The sequence below is a fragment of the Ornithodoros turicata genome, chromosome 2 (genome assembly GCF_037126465.1).
Source record: "Ornithodoros turicata isolate Travis chromosome 2, ASM3712646v1, whole genome shotgun sequence".
Classification (NCBI taxonomy): Eukaryota; Metazoa; Arthropoda; class Arachnida; order Ixodida; family Argasidae; genus Ornithodoros; species Ornithodoros turicata.
This window is the reverse complement of record NC_088202.1, coordinates 38,855,523-38,873,405: the sequence shown is the minus strand read 5'-3', so window position 1 is coordinate 38,873,405 and position 17,883 is coordinate 38,855,523. Positions and strand designations below refer to the sequence as shown.

The window sequence follows — 17,883 nt, the reverse complement described above, 5'->3', positions numbered from 1 at the left end:
AATGGCTTTCCCAGATTCGGGGGGGGGGGGGGAATTCGTGAGCAATGTGTTTTCCTGGCGTATGCATAGTCTGCTCCTCTTGTCTATTAAGTCCTTTCCTTTTTTTTTTTTGTGGGTGACCTACCAGCGCTATAGTCACCGAAGGCATAGACAGTGCTGACATACATGAGTGTATATTTCTGGGAACGTAAGTGAACCGTTCCTACATGTCTTACACGTGGCGACGTTTGTTCGTCTTCAGTGGAAACGTCACTTGAGGATTTCATAGTGAATGGCATTCGGGGTGAAGTCGGGTTTCACCCGAATTGGTCAGAGGTCAGTTCGGGGGGGGGGGGGAGAGAATAATCGGGTTTAAACTGAAAAACCCACGCCCTAAATATACGAAATGGAATGTTCTTCCACGGCACAAACGATTGAACGGAAACATCTCCTTGAGTCTGAGGAGCAGCCAAGGGGAAGACTAGACAGGACGGACACGGGGCAAGAACCGACAATGACGACTCAAAAATTGAGTCGTCATATGCAGGGTGATCCACCAACCATGGTAGAAATGCATAGTAAAAAACGTAGGCCCCGGAGAGACATGTGGTCCAGGGATTTTTTTCTGCCAATAACTTTTGCCACATATTGGTAACATTTTTATTTCATTTCAATTGACCGAACGTTAATTTCCTGAATTGAACTCTGATATTTCACAAGGCAACCTAACGTTTTCTTTGCGGAAATAGGTTCCCCGGGGTCATTTCACTCAGTATAGTACATAGTCTCACTCGTAATGCAATGGCAATTGCCGAAATAAATGCGCCGAAAATCTGTGGAAATGAGCCCTTGGCTCCGCCTCTTTTTTGACGGCTCGTAGTTTGAGCGCAAAGCTGCGAAGAAAGGAGGTTACATCGACACGCCACACGAGGGGGGAAAGGGTTACAAGCCGTCGGATGACCTCATTTTTGATAAGACAGCTCTGATACCCGCACTCACCGCGCGTGTTTGTTCCGTGGGTAAGGCTTGTAACCCTTTCCCCCCTCGTGTGTTGTGTGAATGTAACCTCCTTTCTTCGCAGCTTTGCGCTCAAACTACGAGCCGTCAAAAAAGAGGCGGAGCCAAGGGCTCATTTCCACGGATTTTCGGCGAATTTATTTCGGCAATTGCCATTGCATTACGATTGGGATTATGTGCATTACTGAGTAAAATGACCACGGGGAACCCATTTCCGCAAAGAAAACGTTAGATTACCTTGGGAAATTTCGGAATTCAATTCAAGAAATTAACTTTCCGTCAATTGAAATGAAATAAAAGTGTTACCAATATGTGGCCAAAGTTATTGGCAGAAAAAAAATCCCTTGACCGCATTCTCTCCTGGGCCTACTATGAATTTCTAGTATGGTTGGTGGACCACCCTGTATATTTGTCGTCGTCAAAAATTGAGTCGTCGCATATTCGAGTCGTCGTTGTCGGTTCTTGTCCCGTGTCCGTCCTGTCTAGTCCTCCCCTTCGTTGCTCCTCAGACTCAAGGAGATGTTTCTGTTCAATCGTATACACCAGCTCGCTTGCCTCCTCTACTTATGTTCAATGACACAAACGCCTGTACCGAATGACTGTCTATTGAACAAGAGTGTGATTGTTTAGTTTTTCGGATCCCTTCTCACGTATACTCTTTCGAGGGGTGCAGTGAAATTGAGTGTTATATGGGGGGAACTAAATACTCCGACAAAAACTAAATACAATGTCCGACTATACAGTGTGCACTCTGAACAGTCTGAGCCTGAACAGTTTTTGCTCTACCCGTATTGCACGCACAGCATCTGCCATGAAGGTTATCGCAGTCGCCCTCATCTTTGCTCTCATCGCAAGTAAGTAGCTTCTCTATTTCTTTTGTGAACGGACCATCACATTCATATCAGCCTTGCCCGAATAGTGGTAGTCTTCCGGTAACTGTCCCCCATCCACTATACCCTGAAATTTTTCAAAGGTGAGCGGCACACTGATGTGATCTTATCAAAAATGTTTTCGCCGAATCGTCGTGAATGTTTTCGCCGAATCGTGAGCAAGGTGCCTTTCTGGCATATGCATAGTTTGCTCGGACACCCACTTTCATCAGTTACTCTATCCGAATTGTTGATAATAGACTACCACGGACAACATCGAAAAAGCGTAAGCGTCCATGCGAATAATGGACATCATCGAATAATCGGCCTATAGTTTTTCGTACAGTATGGACAACACGTAGTATTGAGTTTTCTATGAATGTGGCGTCAAGTTATGAATCCGTGCATGGATGGATATTTAGGAGGAAAATCTAATTTGATGAAGAGTCAAGGATACATTTACGAACTGAGAGAAGCATTGCTCTATAGGCGAGTTCCACCTATAGGAATGGCATTGTCAGTGCATCGTCTTCTCCCTATACTTGACCACATGTAGACAGCAGAGCGTTTGGAATGTCAGATTGACCGTTTTCTCTGGTTGTGTTTATGTAACACGGTAGTCATCTTCAGAGTTCAACGTTATAAGGACAAATTATAAAGTTTTACAACAGTAACTCAGGTGCTGTCCCTAGACTGAACGCGGTACACGTAATGTTTTTTTCCCTAATGTTTCCCAATGCAAACATGAATAGTTGGGCCCCGATCGTGAACTTTCACATAGCGATCGTTATCGTTATATTTAATGTTCGCGCGCTCCAAGGCCGCTTTGGTATAGGGTCGCGCAAGAGCTCATGGCGAAGCACGGGCCGAAGTGGTTAGCGTGCTGGCCATGTCACGTCGAAACTGGGAGGTACTCGGGTTCGAATCCCGGTGCCGGCTGTGCTGTCTGGGGTTGTTCCTGGGTTTTCCTCAGAGGCTTTCGGACATATGTCGGTACAGTTCCCTTAGAAGTCGGCCCAGGACGCACATTCCCCCAGGGCGTCAGTCGTGGCGTTGCCCACCTCTGTGAGGCCGACAACGGCGAGCCCTTTCATCAACACCACGGGCCGAAGTGATGCCTCTGTGAGGCCGACAACCGCAACCCTTGCTGCCAAGGGCCTTCAACCTCCCCCCCCCCCCGCCAAAACTGTCTCTCTGGTCAGTGCACCTCCAGGACTAGACATCCCGAACAGTTTCACTGCGCTGACCCTTGATGGTACAACTATCCCAAGAGTTAACATAGCCCGCTATCTGGGTGTTACATCTGACACAAGGCTTTCATGGACTCATCAAGTTGAAAACTCGGTAGCAAGCAGTCAACGTCTTATAAACATTTTGAAGCTTCTCTGTGGAAAATCTTGGGGTAACCATCCAAAGTCAATGTTCACCCTCTACCGAGCCCTGGTCCTTAGCCGGCTCATTTATTCCCTCCCCATCAGAAATACATCGCCCTCTGGCTGGCAGCGTCTGGAAAGGCTACATAGGGCTGGTGTACGTATCGCACTGGGACTACCAAGCTCGTCGGACGTCGAAGAGACCCTTCTGCAAGTGGGTGAATGGCCACTCAGCTTACATGCCGAAAAAAGGATCTATGCTATCGTCTCAATGTTTCACCATCCTCCTCTGGCACCTCCGCCATTTCTCAACTGAGCAAGGGCTTTAATACCGCTGTCGGAAAACTCTGCAGATCTTTCATGAGGAAGCACAACAAAAAACTCGCCTGCATAAACAGACCCAGCTCACCGCCCTGGAGGGAATACGCCCTATTACCTACCCCACTATCCGTGGACTCCACGAAAAAAAGCAATGTTCTGCCGTCGTAGCCCGCAGTAAAGTCCTCGATCATATTGAAGGTAACCGTCGCAATCACCTTCACGTTTATACTGATGGTTCACTTATCACTGGATCAACTTCTTCTGCCTACTCCATCCCTTCCTCTAACACACAGTGGTCTATCAAGCTCGAACGGCGCTGTATCTCCTCATCCACTGCAGAGCTCTGCGCCATTCTACACGCTACCATCGCTGCTACCCTGTCCAACTCTAAGGAAGTCGTCGTTCTAACCGACTCTGCTGCTGCCCTCTTTAAACTATCTGACATGGATAATCAATCCACCTTGGTCAGGTGCTCACGACATGCCCCCTGTCTTGCTGAGGAAACCAGAGTTCTCTTCAGTGGATACCCCCTCACGTGGGTCTGCCTGGAAATTAGGCGGCCCGACAAACTGGCGAAAGAAGCGCACTCTCACTGCACCAGCCCCTTCCCGCTCCCCCCTGACGAATATCCCAGGCCAACTGCAACCGGCCTTGTGACTGCCTCAAGCTCATCCTCCCGACGGGCGATATCCCATGCTAGACGCCTGTTGTCCTCCAGATCCTGCAACAGGGCCACTGCCGCTGTTCTTCACCGGCTCCGGACTGGTTCTGCCTTTACATACAGCTGGCTTCATCGACGCAAGCTCTCCCATTCTCCTGACTGCCGCCACTGTCCCAATCCCCGAATCTCTGCAACACATCTTCTTTGAATGCTCCGCCTACGATGAAGCAAGAAGCAAGCTCTTGCCCCAAGGACACCCCATGCCTGCACTTCAGAACTACTACTTAGTGATTCGACGGCCGCTGAAAGACACAAGCGGACGGCGGCTATAATCGCTTTTTTGAGGGACACCAATCTCATTCTGCGCCTCTAGTAGGCGGCACCGGGCCCTTCCCCCAATCCACACTTTTTCTTTTTTAATTCGTCCTCTTCTTTTCTATTCCTTTCTTTCTTTCTTTTCTTTTTTCTGCGTTTAGTCGTGACGTTGCCCGCTTAAAGCGTAGCCGACCTCGGCGAGCAGTTTTCACCACCACCACCGACAAACGCAAGCCCTTTCACCGCCGCCACCACCACCTCCACGTTTAACACACGTTATGGGATAAAGACAAGTTGAAGATGAAAAAGCAAAATGCATGGTATGTTATTAGCGGAACCAACACGGGTGGCCGGTGCTGAGGCACCGCCATGTGAGTCGTTCCTTTATCACGAAAAACGTATGCCGCTATCGGAGAGGGATTTTGGAGATCGCGATTGTTTGTACAAGAACAACAAGTCGGAAGTAACCGTCATGGGTAAGTTACTCGAAAAAGCATAACTGAGTTACAGTTACTGTTTTTCAAAAGTAGCTAGTTACAGCTACACTTACTACATTAAAATAACTTAGTCACTTTACAGTTACATTTTAAAAGCGAAATAAATGTGACTAAAGATTTGCTGTAGCGCGCATGTACTGTCCAAGCTAATTATACCGTGTCCTAAATTTATTCAGTACCGTGTTAGCGCCGCGAAGCAACTGTGGCTATGAGCGACGTACAGACGTGGACAGATGGAGAGAGGACAGCAGGAAGGAGCGGGGGACAGGGGGTTAGTGTGCGTCCTGGGCCGACTTCAGGGGAACTGTGCCGACATTCGTCCCGTGTTATAAATAGAGCATTTCCCATGGTACACTGTAACGTAATGGGAGTCACAGTCTAGGCCGGCGTTTCTCAAACTCCTCGTTGTGTCGGGCCCCCAAAACCAATGAGAAACCATTGGAGGACCTCTGTTAAGTAGGATTCATGTTGACAAAAATAAGGGACGTGAAGAAAGAAAAGGAAAAACAAACAAACGAACAAGGCACCGCCATGCAGGAAATAAGAAGGTAGTACATTTCTGCCTCCTTTAGTATGATATTTAGTCATATGCCAATATCTTCCCCCTCAGAGATGACGTGACGAGCAGTACTCGCCAAGACGGTCTTCGGGCCGTCTTCGATCGTCGCGGACCCCCACGGACACTCTCGGGGATCCCAGCGGGTCCGCGGACCACGCTTTGGGAGCCAGTGGTTGGGACTAGAGTCACTGAATAGCTTCAGAGTACTGCAACTGATGCACAACTGCAAGTTCTGCGCCACGGGGTGCAGTGTGGGGACGCCATATTGGCTCCGTTAAGCTCGTCTGCTATGTTAATGACGGATCCCGTCTGTAGACGTTCGTTCTTTCTTCTTTATTCGACCACGCTTTTGCGTCTTCCTTGACCACAATGTCATGACCACATTGATTCCTTGACCACAATGATCAAGGCCCTCTAAACAAAATCGCACATGCTGTTACGGTCAACACGCTGCAATCCGCGATGTGAAATAAGCTTGCCGCAGCATACGGTCGTTTTGCCTGAAATTAAAGAAACTGCACTCGTAAAATGACCATCACCGCATTGCACGCTCCTAGCCAACCATCATCCCGAATGACATCGGTCTCTCCTCTGCTTTGTCGAAGAAACGGGAGACGTACGCCTTTTTTGTACCGCTTATGCAGTACACAATTGGTACAAAACAAGCGTACGCCTCCTATTTTCAACAAATCAGGCGCGAGAACGATGTCACTAGGGATGATAGTTGGCTTGCAGCGGCTAGGTGATGAAGTTCATTTTTAAGAGTGTGTGGTTCCACTGGTGGTGGTGGAACTGCTTGCCGTAGTCGGCCTCGCAAGGCGGGCAACGTCACGACTAACGCAGGTCCGTAAAAAAAAAAAAGGGAAAGACAGGACTGTAGATTCGGATTTGCAACGAAGTCCAATCAGGGGTTGAGCGATGAGCGGTAGAACACCAGAAAATGAAAATGAAAATAAAAATCACTGTGGGGATGCTTGACTAAGGTGTTGAAGAGCACTCGGCGAAAGGGCCACTTGTGAAGCGTTCTTAGAGACGATATACCAGCTTGGTATCCCTCAGGAAGGAAGCCAGTTTTGACGCGTGGTAACGTCTTTCTGCCGGCGTTGAGCCGCCAAAGATGACGTCATGTACTTGCGAGCTGTTGCGGATGATGGGGTCTAGATGCTTAGATCTTTCCTGACTGTAGGCAGGGCATTGTAGAAGGATGTGTTCAATTGTGTCGAGGGATGTCGGACAGAAAGGGCATGTTGGATCGTGCGTAGTCTTCAGGCGGCGGAGTTCTTTTCGTGGTTCGAGGCGGTGGTTCCACTGGCGTGTCAACAAAATGCCGCCGAGTTGCAGATTTTGTCCAATGGAAGAGCGGCGCTCTCAATGTTGCCAGACGGCTGTCGGCATAGTGCCGGGAAAAAGCAATGCAATACTCTGAGCGAAGCTATTCAATGACTCTAGTCTAGGCCACCCTGGCTCTGTATATGAGATAACTTAATATGTGGAATTCGTGTTTGGGAGAAATGGCAGGGTATTTGAAGTCACGACAAAATCACGCTATAGGGAACTGACTCGTTGAAAAGATTGCCATACCAATGTAACTTAGTTACAGATACATGTTACCGCTACTTCAGCCAAAAGTTACTGTAACTAGTTACAGAAGAAAGTAAATGGATACAGTTACAAGTTACTTGTAACTTAGTCACTACTCGAGACTGGGGAACCTCAACGAAAACGATATGGTAAAAGTAGTCATCGGATCCAAGCCTTGCCTTGCACAGTGACAAGCGTATACGAAGTCGCGGTAGTTGGTAGGCAGACATCATGAAACTATAGCACCAAGCAGCATAGACATGGGCAAGGAGAGATGTAGACTGCACAACAACGGTTGCGTCGTCTACTACTCCCTGTCCATGTTGCTTTGTGGTAGAGCTTCATTGTGACGTCTCCAGCTGCAAATAATCAGGGGGATTGGCTTGTCATGTTTTCGGAACCGTTATCGTGAATACCTTCCATTCTACTAATGACGAAATCGAGCGGTCAGTATAGTCTGCCGTGCTCTCCGTGAACTCTGTCCTCTTTACAGGCAGGCTGCTTGTGACCGCTCAGGAAAACGGCGGTGATGAGCTTCTGGTACGAACACGTAAGTGCATGCGGCATATTACTATTTAAGTTACTTCGAAAGTCAGGTACAGCTATTGCTGTCTGCTATTAAATGTTGCGTGTGTGACGGTCACGTCGGGCGTTGTTCTTGCCATGTCATGAAGAAATAAACACCGGTTGTGTGCATACATCTTGTGGTTGAGTTTGGGTGCATATACGAGGGTGGTTCCATAAGTTTCCGGCCCGACCAACTTTTAATAGTCATAGAGACGAAACAAGTGTATCACTTTTCGACATAGTCACCCTTAACTTCGATGTACTTTTGACACCTTTCAACCAGCATTCTTATAGCCTTGAAAAAATAATCCGAAGTTTTGTCCGCAAAATGCTGGAAAACTGCCTCTTTCACCTCACTATCGTTTTGAAATCTCCGTCCTCTGAGATCCTTCTCCAAGTTTGAGAACAGGAAGTAGTCACTCGGTGCCAAGTCTGGACTATAGGGTGGGTGGTGAATTTCTTCGAAGCCGCACTCCTTCAGTGCAGCCTTGGCAACAGAAGCCGTGTGGACAGGGGCATTGTCCTGGAGCAATCGGACACCTCGACTCAACCTGTCGCGCCTCTTTTCCTTGATGGCGTCTCGCAGTCGGTGCAGGAGTGAAGCATAATAAGTCGCATTCACTGTGGTGTTCCTCTCTTTTAAGTCGATGAGGAGGATCCCGTGACAATCCCAAAATATTGTTGCCATGATCTTCTTTGTGGATTGTGTGACCTTGGCTTTTCTTGGGGGTGCTTCTCCTGGTTTGCGCCATTCCATCGACTCCTTTTTCGAAAGGCGATCATAGTAGAGCGCCATAGCGGGCGCTCACAAAGGGGATTTTTCTGCACCAACTCGGACCAACTTTGGAGTTGGTGGCAGTCGGCCGACATCACCGACCATGACCAACTCGAGTTGGTGGGAATCGGTCGAAAACTTCGGAGAGTTGGTGCTGGTGGTCTGACCAATCAACGCGAGGAGCATTGCCACGTGACCCTCGAGGGCGTCAAGCGATTTCGTTCCTGTCGTACTGCCTGGCATGGGTTCAAATCCTACAGGGGTCCATGATAATTTTTTTTTGGTTGCTAGCGCCATATAAACATATCAATAGGCATTTTTTGAGATACTGGTGACCTTCTGGCGAAATAAAATGACTTCGTTTTGATTAATGACAGTTAAAAAAAAAGTCACCAGCGGTTGGACTTGAACCCATACACCCCGATTGCCGTAAGGTTGGTTGTGGGCGGAGCTAACGAGTTGGTACGTGTGAACGTGGAGACGGTACCGTCTTGAAGTTGGTCCAAAGACGTTGCTTCGAGTTGGTCTGAGTTGGTGCTGAAAATCGGCCCGTGTGAACGCCCCCATAGTCTCATCCCCTGTGACAATTGACTTCAATATTTCTTCTTCGTTCTCCTGACAGAGCTCCAAAAACTCTTTGGCACAGACGACGCGCTGTTGCTTTTGAATTGACGAGAGAAGTCGTGGCACCCATCTCGCACTGACCTTTTTCATGTGAAGGCCCTCGCCGATTATGCGAAAAACGGTTGTTTTGGAAAGCCCCAGCCTTTCTGAGATTGCCTTCACCTTCAGACGCCTGTCGCTCAGCACTTCCTCCTCGAAATTTTCTTGTGTCACCACTTCCACTGGACGACCATCGCGTGGATCATCTTCAATAGACTCTCGCCCCAGTCGAAACTGCTTAGCCCACTCTTTTACCGTTGTGTACGACGGAGAGGCTTCCCTGTACACGTTGTCCAGTCGCACTTTAATTTCTTTAGGCGAAAGTCCCTCTTTTGTCAAGAATTTTATCACAGCGCGGTACTCGATTTTTCCCATTTTAACTGAAGAGTGCACCCTGACTGTTTGAAATGCCGCTCTCCAACCGAAAAAAGCAAGCAGATCGAGGGTTGAGGGTGCTCCGGCCCTCCAACAGATGGCGCCACGCGTCCTTAATCGCAAGGATTTTTTGAGACCTTGTCTGTGTTTGTCGTTTTTTGTCCCCTAGTCTCGGGTTTTTAAGTTACGCATTTTCAAATTCGCGCGCATTTTCTACCTCAGGCCGGAAACCGAAGCAGCACAATGTACTGAAAGTCGAGTGCCATAGGGGTGGACGGTATGTGTCTTATCAATGTTCTTTAGTTTCACGAGCCTGTTCAAGGCCTTCCACCTACCCGCCCACCCCTATTGCACCCGACTTTCAGTACATTGTGCTGCTTGGGAACTTATGGAACCACCCTCGTATCTTCACTTCGAACGTATCCTGTTACAATACAACGAGCTGCCATTGTGGGTTTGCAGAATGACGTTGAAGAACTGTTTCTCTTTTACAGGCCGCGCATACGGGTGTCCATTCAGTCCTGCTGCCTGTCGCTACTACTGCAAAAGCAGTGGCCGTTTAGGAGGCTACTGCTCCGGCCCTTACAAGAAGATTTGCATCTGCTACCCATAGTAGTGCCGTTGCCATGCGACACGCTTTGAGCAAGATGGAGATTTCCTACAGTTAACTCCTCCTTGACATGTGTGTGCTGTATCATATCAATCGATTCATCACAATTTGTGCAAGCATGCGTAGCCATTGGTTGTTGTGCATGAAACGAAAAGTGTATTTTCTGTGCGTTCTGAACGCGGGATATTGTTATGCCTTGACGTAGATATTTTTTACTCAGATCACTTGGCGCCCTGGTTGTGTGATTCCTAACGTTCCTACGAACCAAGGATTTTGTCCAATAAACATGCATAAACATTCTAAACTGGCAATATTCTTGTCTGTGTAAAATTTTCTTTTTGTTTTCCTCTTTCTTGCACGCCATACCTATAGCCCTGGGTAGAATCAATCTGGTCGTGATTGCAAACATAGGAAGTCACGCTACACACGCCTGACTGGGGAGCAGCTTTCTGGGCTCATCATAAAGGCGATGACAGCTGTGGAAAACGCATGTTTTCGTGTATGCAGACTAGTTGCCGACAACCTTTCGGTCAACACCAAAGCATTTTCACTGCTGTCCAGGGGAGTGGTATCGCCTGTCATTGACCATCCGCTGGACAGCCAGTGTCCTGAGCGGCTTTTGTTAATGGGATTTGACTACCGCCATATAATTAAGAACATCCGATTACATGCAGGTATACAGGGTGTTTATTTTGATTCGTTACAGAATTTTTATTAAAAAACTAGCAGAGCAAAATAGATGCCGTTTTTGCAGTTGAGCTATATGGCAAGGCAAACTGCGAGCTGAAGATTTCGACTGCCCTCTGTCAAAAGGATAAGAAAGAATTAATAGAAAGATGTAACTAATGACAGGAAACAGTGACAGAATTCATATTAGCAAGCTCCAGACACTAAAATCATCACCTTCACATTCATCTTCTCGAAGTCCGTGGGGAAAATGTGCTTTTTGCTCAAGCATGCCACGGGCAAGAAGTTACTGGACAACTTCTCTTGAATTTCGTAAAGCCGACGCAGGTAGTGGGGACTGATATATTCCCAGTTGTTCCTCAGTGTACGGCGGCTGCCTAGAAACTACAAAATTCTGTCGAACATTCTCTCGAAGAAACTATGTAACTACAAGATCACTAATTACCTGAAATACATTAATTAGCTCTTTAATTAGGGGATTTCGCGCAAAAGCGATATAACAGAACCAACAGAACAGAACCAACAGAGGAGGCGTTGACAGAACGGGAGATATTCCTCTTTGAAAGCCAGTCGATATATAAAAAAAACCCTTAAACGCGCGCGTGCGCTGAAATATCCATAGCTGAATTGCGCTATGCAAATGAGCCGAAAAAGGAATTAAGCACTTTTAAAGAGCAGAAAGTGCGAGAGGGCCACGTGCTTTGAACGATGGAGCTGATTGGTGTAGGAGCTAATCTGTTGGTCAGATAGACCGCTTTCCGACCCAGATAAGGCAAAGGTCGCGTCATTTCTGCACTCGAAAAGTGCGTAGTTCTTGTTTCGGCTCATTAGCATAGCGAAATTCAGCGATGGATATTTCAACACTCGTGCGCGTTCTAAGGGTTTTTTAATCGTGCAAGGAGGAATATCTCCCGTTATGTTATCTCGCTTTTGCGCGAAGTCCCCTAATTAAAGAGTTCATTAATTAATTTTAGGTAATTAGTGCTCTTGTGGTTACATATTTTCTTCGAGAGAATGTTCACCTGGCCATATAACTCAACTGCAAAAACGGCATCTATTTTGCTCTGCTAGTATTTTTAATAAAAATAAACACCCTATATATCTTGCATCTACTTATTAGGAGTAATGTTTTTATGACTGACGTTATTAATTTTGTAGTTTCTAGACAGCCGTCGTACACTGAGGAACAACTGGGAATATATCAGTCCGCACTACCTGCGTCGGCTTTACGAAATTCAAGAGAAGGTGTCCAGTAATTTCTTGCCCGTGGCATGCTTGAGCAAAAAGCACATTTTCCACACGGACTTCGAGAAGTTGAATGTGAAGGTGATGATTTTAGTGTCTGGAGCTTGCTAATATGAATTCTGCTACTGTTTCCTGTCATTAGTTACATCTTTCTATTAATTCTTTCTTATCCTTTTGACAGAGGGCAGTCGAAGTCTTCAGCTCGCAGGTTACTGGTGCCCTTCATTACCTTAACGAACACAGCAACGACCTGGGAACACGTGGATTTGACGACTGTGTGCCCTCAATCAACTTCATCATCACATGGCACATCACCACACGGGATGCCATACGCATGCCCTTCTATATGCAGCAGGTGACGAAAGGTGAGCTACGTTAGGCATCATTGTCAAACTTCACAAACACATATAGTGTTTTTGCACCTTTTTTTATGCCCACTGTTGCATTATCTTAAGTGTAACTTTGTTTACTCAGGCGAATGTGGTTAGAGGAAGACTTCCTTCGTTACTTCCACGCATGGGCAGCAAGAGCTCCTGCATAGCTTGCCTTCCCCTCCGACATGAACTGCGTCAACTGTGATGTGCACTCGCCACCTTCTTGATGGTGAATTCAAGTATGCACTGGCAAGGAAATTCTCAATTGATGCCGTTGAGTCTTTGTTCTCAACCTTGCGTCAGCTGAATGGTGGCATTGACCGCACGGACGCTACGGCAGCTGTGGCAGCACTGCACAAGGTCTTGGTCAGAGGAATTGTTCAAAGCTCTCCAAATGGCAATGTGAAGGGGTAGACTGCATTCCTCACCACCGACTGCCAAGCACTGCTTTCCAAGGGCGGAAAAGATGCAGGGCACAACGTTAGTAAATTTTAGTGGCAGATCTGCATGGCCTGTAGCCACAACCTGTGGATATTGCAGCTTAATCGAGAATTGCTATGCTACAGGTGAAGCCACTATGCACCAACAGTACCGATGTGGTGCGAACTGCGAACTCCAACCAGCTTTTGCTACCCTTGGAAACTACTGGTGGGTGATTCCACGTAAGATCAGGCAGGTTGGTCCGGACGTAGCCTCAGATTTTGCTTGAAAAATTGTATGTTGTTGGCCGATATCTCTAGGTGACGAAACCATTTGTTTAAGTCTCTATGTCCATTCGTTGCCGAGAAAAAAAATTAAGCCTGAAGACAGGTGGAATTCGATTTTGTCCCACTTTTCGTTTACCGAACTTTGACCGCTCCTGGTGGAGAAGCGCAGCAGGGAAGAGACCTTTGTGATTTGTTTTCTTGTTGTCCACATCGAGGACAGTGGATAGAGGTGTACAAAAATTCTCTACGAAATCCCATTTTTATGTAAAAAAATGGCAAACTTGGCCGGTCGTTCACTTTACTGTTGTATTCCGGACACCTCTGCGTAGCGTCTATGAAAAAATTTCTGATGAGCAATATATCATTTTGTGCGTCGTGAAATGTGCTATCCGGTGATATATGTTTAATATTTGTAGATGCAGTGTGTCACACACTGCAGCCGCCCAAAAATGAGAAAAATCGGAAAGTAGGTCGTACACTCGAGCCAATTTCTAAAAAGCCACATCATTTATGTCCTTAATATTTTTCTCATGACTGTATATAGGCTTGCGGTTGCAGAATATTCAAAAACATGTTGCAGTATTTGCGTGGCATCGGCGTTACAGGGCTCCAAAGTGAACCTTCCGGCCACATTACGCATGTGACGGCATGGATCGGAACGGGAGCTGAACCCGAACCGAAAACCGCTAAAAAACGTTATTTTTCATTGAACCGGAACTGAACGGAACCGAAACTGTTTATTTCACTGCTGAACCGAACCGGAACTGAACAGCTCAAGCACCGGTTCACGAGACTGTTCACGTGGGACGCTTGCTTCAGCAAGCCAGCCCCACAGTGTTTGTCTTACAAACCATATAGCGGTTTCATATAGCGGTTTCTCTACCACGAAAGCGTTAGTTCTACCACGTTTAGAAAATCTTATATTGAGAAAAATCAAGCGCATTAATTCGACCAATTCACGAGCCCAAGCGTGCGTAAACGAGGGTTCAACGTGATAATGATTTCCTTTCAGTGTACCAGGTTTCCTGGTGCTGCTTGAAGGCAGGCTAGAAATGGAAGTTCATCGTATTTTTTTTTTCTCTTTGGGACGCCTTGTGTGAAGCTCTTGCCCTTCATCAACCAAAATATGGATCTTCTACAAAGTACTGTCTCATTCAGGACTAACTCATTCAAGGCATTGTGCAGTTCCTCAGAAAGTTAACAAATAGCAACTTGCTCGATTAATTCTGAATTGTCTTGTGGGGAGCACTGCTAAGCACATATCTCACGCACCTTACTGTGTTTTCTAGATAACCGCTCACCCTGTTCGCCCGTGTTCATCCGAATGCACTCGAAGAAAAAAAGGGATAAAACGGGAAGTAATCGCAGCTTCTACTCCCCTAGTCTGCAATTACTCCCCCTTTTAGTCCCCTAATCCGACATTTAGACCCGACATTTACTCCCCAGGACTGCAAATTGTCACTGAACTTCGCGAATGGTCTCCTGAATGCAACAGACTACGTAAATATGCGCCCTTGGTCAATTTGAATGGCATAAGGCTGTATAACTCAGTAAACGTAGCAAATTTCCAGCCACACAGAGTAAGAAACAGTTAGCGCATCTTTCTTCGCAAATTGTGCACTATGTATGGCGCAAGATTTTATATCACTTGATATATCACGGTTGACGATTTGCTTCAAAGTATTTTCATGCATGCACACGAATTATGTACTTGGGACTCTTACGACAGCGCGTGAAATGCCGTCTCCACTCTGTAACATTCATTTACTCCCGTGCATTTACTCCCGAAAGGTCCTATTTTTGTGGCAATGCATTTAGTCCTAAAAAGGAGTAAAAGTACTCCTTTTTTCTTAGAGTGTGCTATCCGTGCTGCTGATCACACGTGCCCGACGCAACTGGATTTTCTGCGCCATCTGACGATATCCCGAACAGCCAGGATGCTACAAAAGGACTTGTAACACCGCATTGTTCTGCAGTCTTGTGGGGAGCACTGCTAAGCACATATCTCACGCACCTTACTGTGTTTTCTAGGTGAGTTGTGCTCAAATATTTTGTACGTTGTAACTCCCCACCTGACTGCGTTGCGTGAACTGAGCTGATTACCATGTCCAGTCAAGACCTATGTTTGACTTGCATGCAGTCTTTTGCAAAAGACACCCTCCCCGTGCTATGTTCTAAATGCTCAAATTTGTATCACATGGGCAAATGTTCAGGTGTTACTAAGATCAGCCTAAGGGCATTTTCCAGTGCTGAACGTGACTCATGGGTATGCCAAACATGTACTTTGAACATGGCAAGGACAGTCCAGTCCGGCTCATCTCCCGACCTATCTTTAAGCGCCATTATGCAGGGGGTTCTTAGCAATGGCCAAAAAATGTCCTCAGTTATTGAAAAAATTGATTCACTGGAAGCCAAAATCAATTCTTTGTCCAACAAGCATGACGAACTCGCGACTCAAGTAGGGAAGAATTCAGCGTCCCTTGAGACTGTTACTACGCATCTGACCACGCTAGACACACAACAAAGCATAGATATACGTCAACTGAAGATCCAGCTTAACGAGCTTGACCAATATGGACGGCGAAACAATGTTGAGATCCGCGGGATGCCTTGTTTCGTGGGAGAGGATATACTGAAGGTTGTAAATGGAAGTCGCCCTTGAACTACAGCTTCCTCCACTAACAGCGGCAGACTACGAAGCAGCTCATAGATTACCACCATCGAAATCAAACGATAGCGCGCCGCCAATCAATGCAAGATTTAAAGACAGAAAGATGCGTGATGCTTGGCTTGGACAGAGAAGTAGATTGAAATCCAGTACACGGCCTGGTCCGGTGTTCCTGTGCGAAAATCTGATCGCTGAAAACAAGAAGCTGTTGTGGCAAACCCGTCAATCAGCCAAAGAAAAAGGTTAACAATTTGTTTGGGTGAAGAATGGGCATATTTTCGTGAGGCGTACAGATGGCGCGTAAGCCATTCGGGTCTCGCATACTGATAACCTCACGAAACTGTAGAACGATGCTTAATCGCCTTTGTTGATATCTTTGATATCTGTACAGACTCCTACAGATTTTTTATTTGTTCATGTCCTTTGTTGCACTAGAAATTTTGTCTGGGGCTGCTCGTATATGACCCGGTTGCACTATTAACAAAGGATGAAAGAAGGATGAGCTAGATTAAAGACAAAGATGACAAAAAAAAAGATGACTAATAAACGGTGGCATTTCTGGCTCAAAAAATAAAGTATCTGTACTGGGTCTATCAGAAACATGGACCCAGAAATCGCACGAACCATCCTTGAGATCGAAGGATTTAATGTTGAATTTTGTTACAGGGCTGACTGCCATGGCGGGGTCGTGTTATATGTAGATCAGAACGTTTGTTATTCCGTTGTATGTGACTTGTGTATTAACCAAGATACCGTGCAGACTGTATTCATCGAAATTGCCAACTGCCCCTCTTCTATCTGTTGTTACCCTGGTCGGCCACTGGTTATAGGGGTTGTCTACAGGTCCCCGGGTAACGACCTCACTGCGTTCCTAAGTGACTTTACTGCATATTGCATACCTTGTGGTCCTCCAAGTATAACTGTATTATTTTAGGAGATTTTAATGTTGATCTGTTGAAGAATAATTCTGCCTGTGTCTCTTACACTGAATCGTTCACTTCATTGGGATTCACGCAGTTGATTTCTACTGTAACTCGCTTTAACCTAGATGCTGGGTCATTATTAGACCACGTGATCACGAATTTAGATGATATTAAGTTAACCTACGGTGTTGTTGCATGTGACATTGCAGACCACGAAATCATTTATGTTGGTAGCCGCTGTCAAAAACTGGAATCTACTGGATTACAGACATCCAAATATGTAAATTATAATGCTATTGAAAGATGTTTATCGCAGATGTCTTGGACCTTTGACCGTTTCTCCTGTGTGCGAGAATAGTTCATGTTTTTCGTTTCCACCATTTCGGATGTTATTAATTGACACTCCAAGCGAACCACTTTAAGTCGGCGCGCATCAGCGAGGCAGCCTTGGATTACGGCTGCGGTACTAAGGTGCATTAAGCACAAAAACAACCTCTATCGGCAACTCCACCTGAGTCCGTCGAACGACCACCTTCGTGCTAGATACTCAAGGGACAACAACGTGCTTAGAGATAATCTGAGGCTTGCGAGGCGAAATTACTTCTCTTCAGCCACCAGTCGTTCAACCGGTGACCCAGAAAAGATATGGAGAACAATATACACGGCACTATCAAGAAAGCCTAATGCAAACCCCACTGGTGCCCGCCGGCTTACGCAGAACGGAACGAGTATTACAAACCCAAAGGAATCCCACACCAAGCGGCCCCTTTGCCTGTTCTTTTTTCCTTACACCAAGAAGCAGTACCGAAGCCACTTCTGTTATCAAAAACTTGAAACCGCTCAATTCATCTGGGCATGACAATATTTCCACTACCTTTCTTAAACGGTTTTGTTCTTATCTTGCAGAACCTCTTACTGAGTTATACAGGGTGTCTCAGATAAATCCCCGGGCTGAATAATTCAGGAACGGCGCCATCTATCGGGAAACTTTCTTTTTTATTACCATCTCTGAGATGTCGTCCACCAGCCATGCAGTATGAAATTGATGTGCGCACTTTCATTAATTAGCTAAAAATAAAAATCAATTACCCGGAAATGATAGCTTTCAAAGTACGCG

General features: G+C 46.3%; 1 long non-coding RNA gene across 1 annotated transcript; it reads left to right on the top strand.

The window, feature by feature from the left end:
• Positions 1 to 1,769: 1,769 nt before the first annotated feature.
• LOC135383376 (uncharacterized) lies at positions 1,770 to 10,226 on the top strand. The gene is made up of 3 exons (XR_010419838.1): positions 1,770 to 1,850; positions 7,666 to 7,722; positions 10,047 to 10,226. It is a non-coding gene; the product is annotated as an uncharacterized LOC135383376 (long non-coding RNA).
• Positions 10,227 to 17,883: the final 7,657 nt, after the last annotated feature.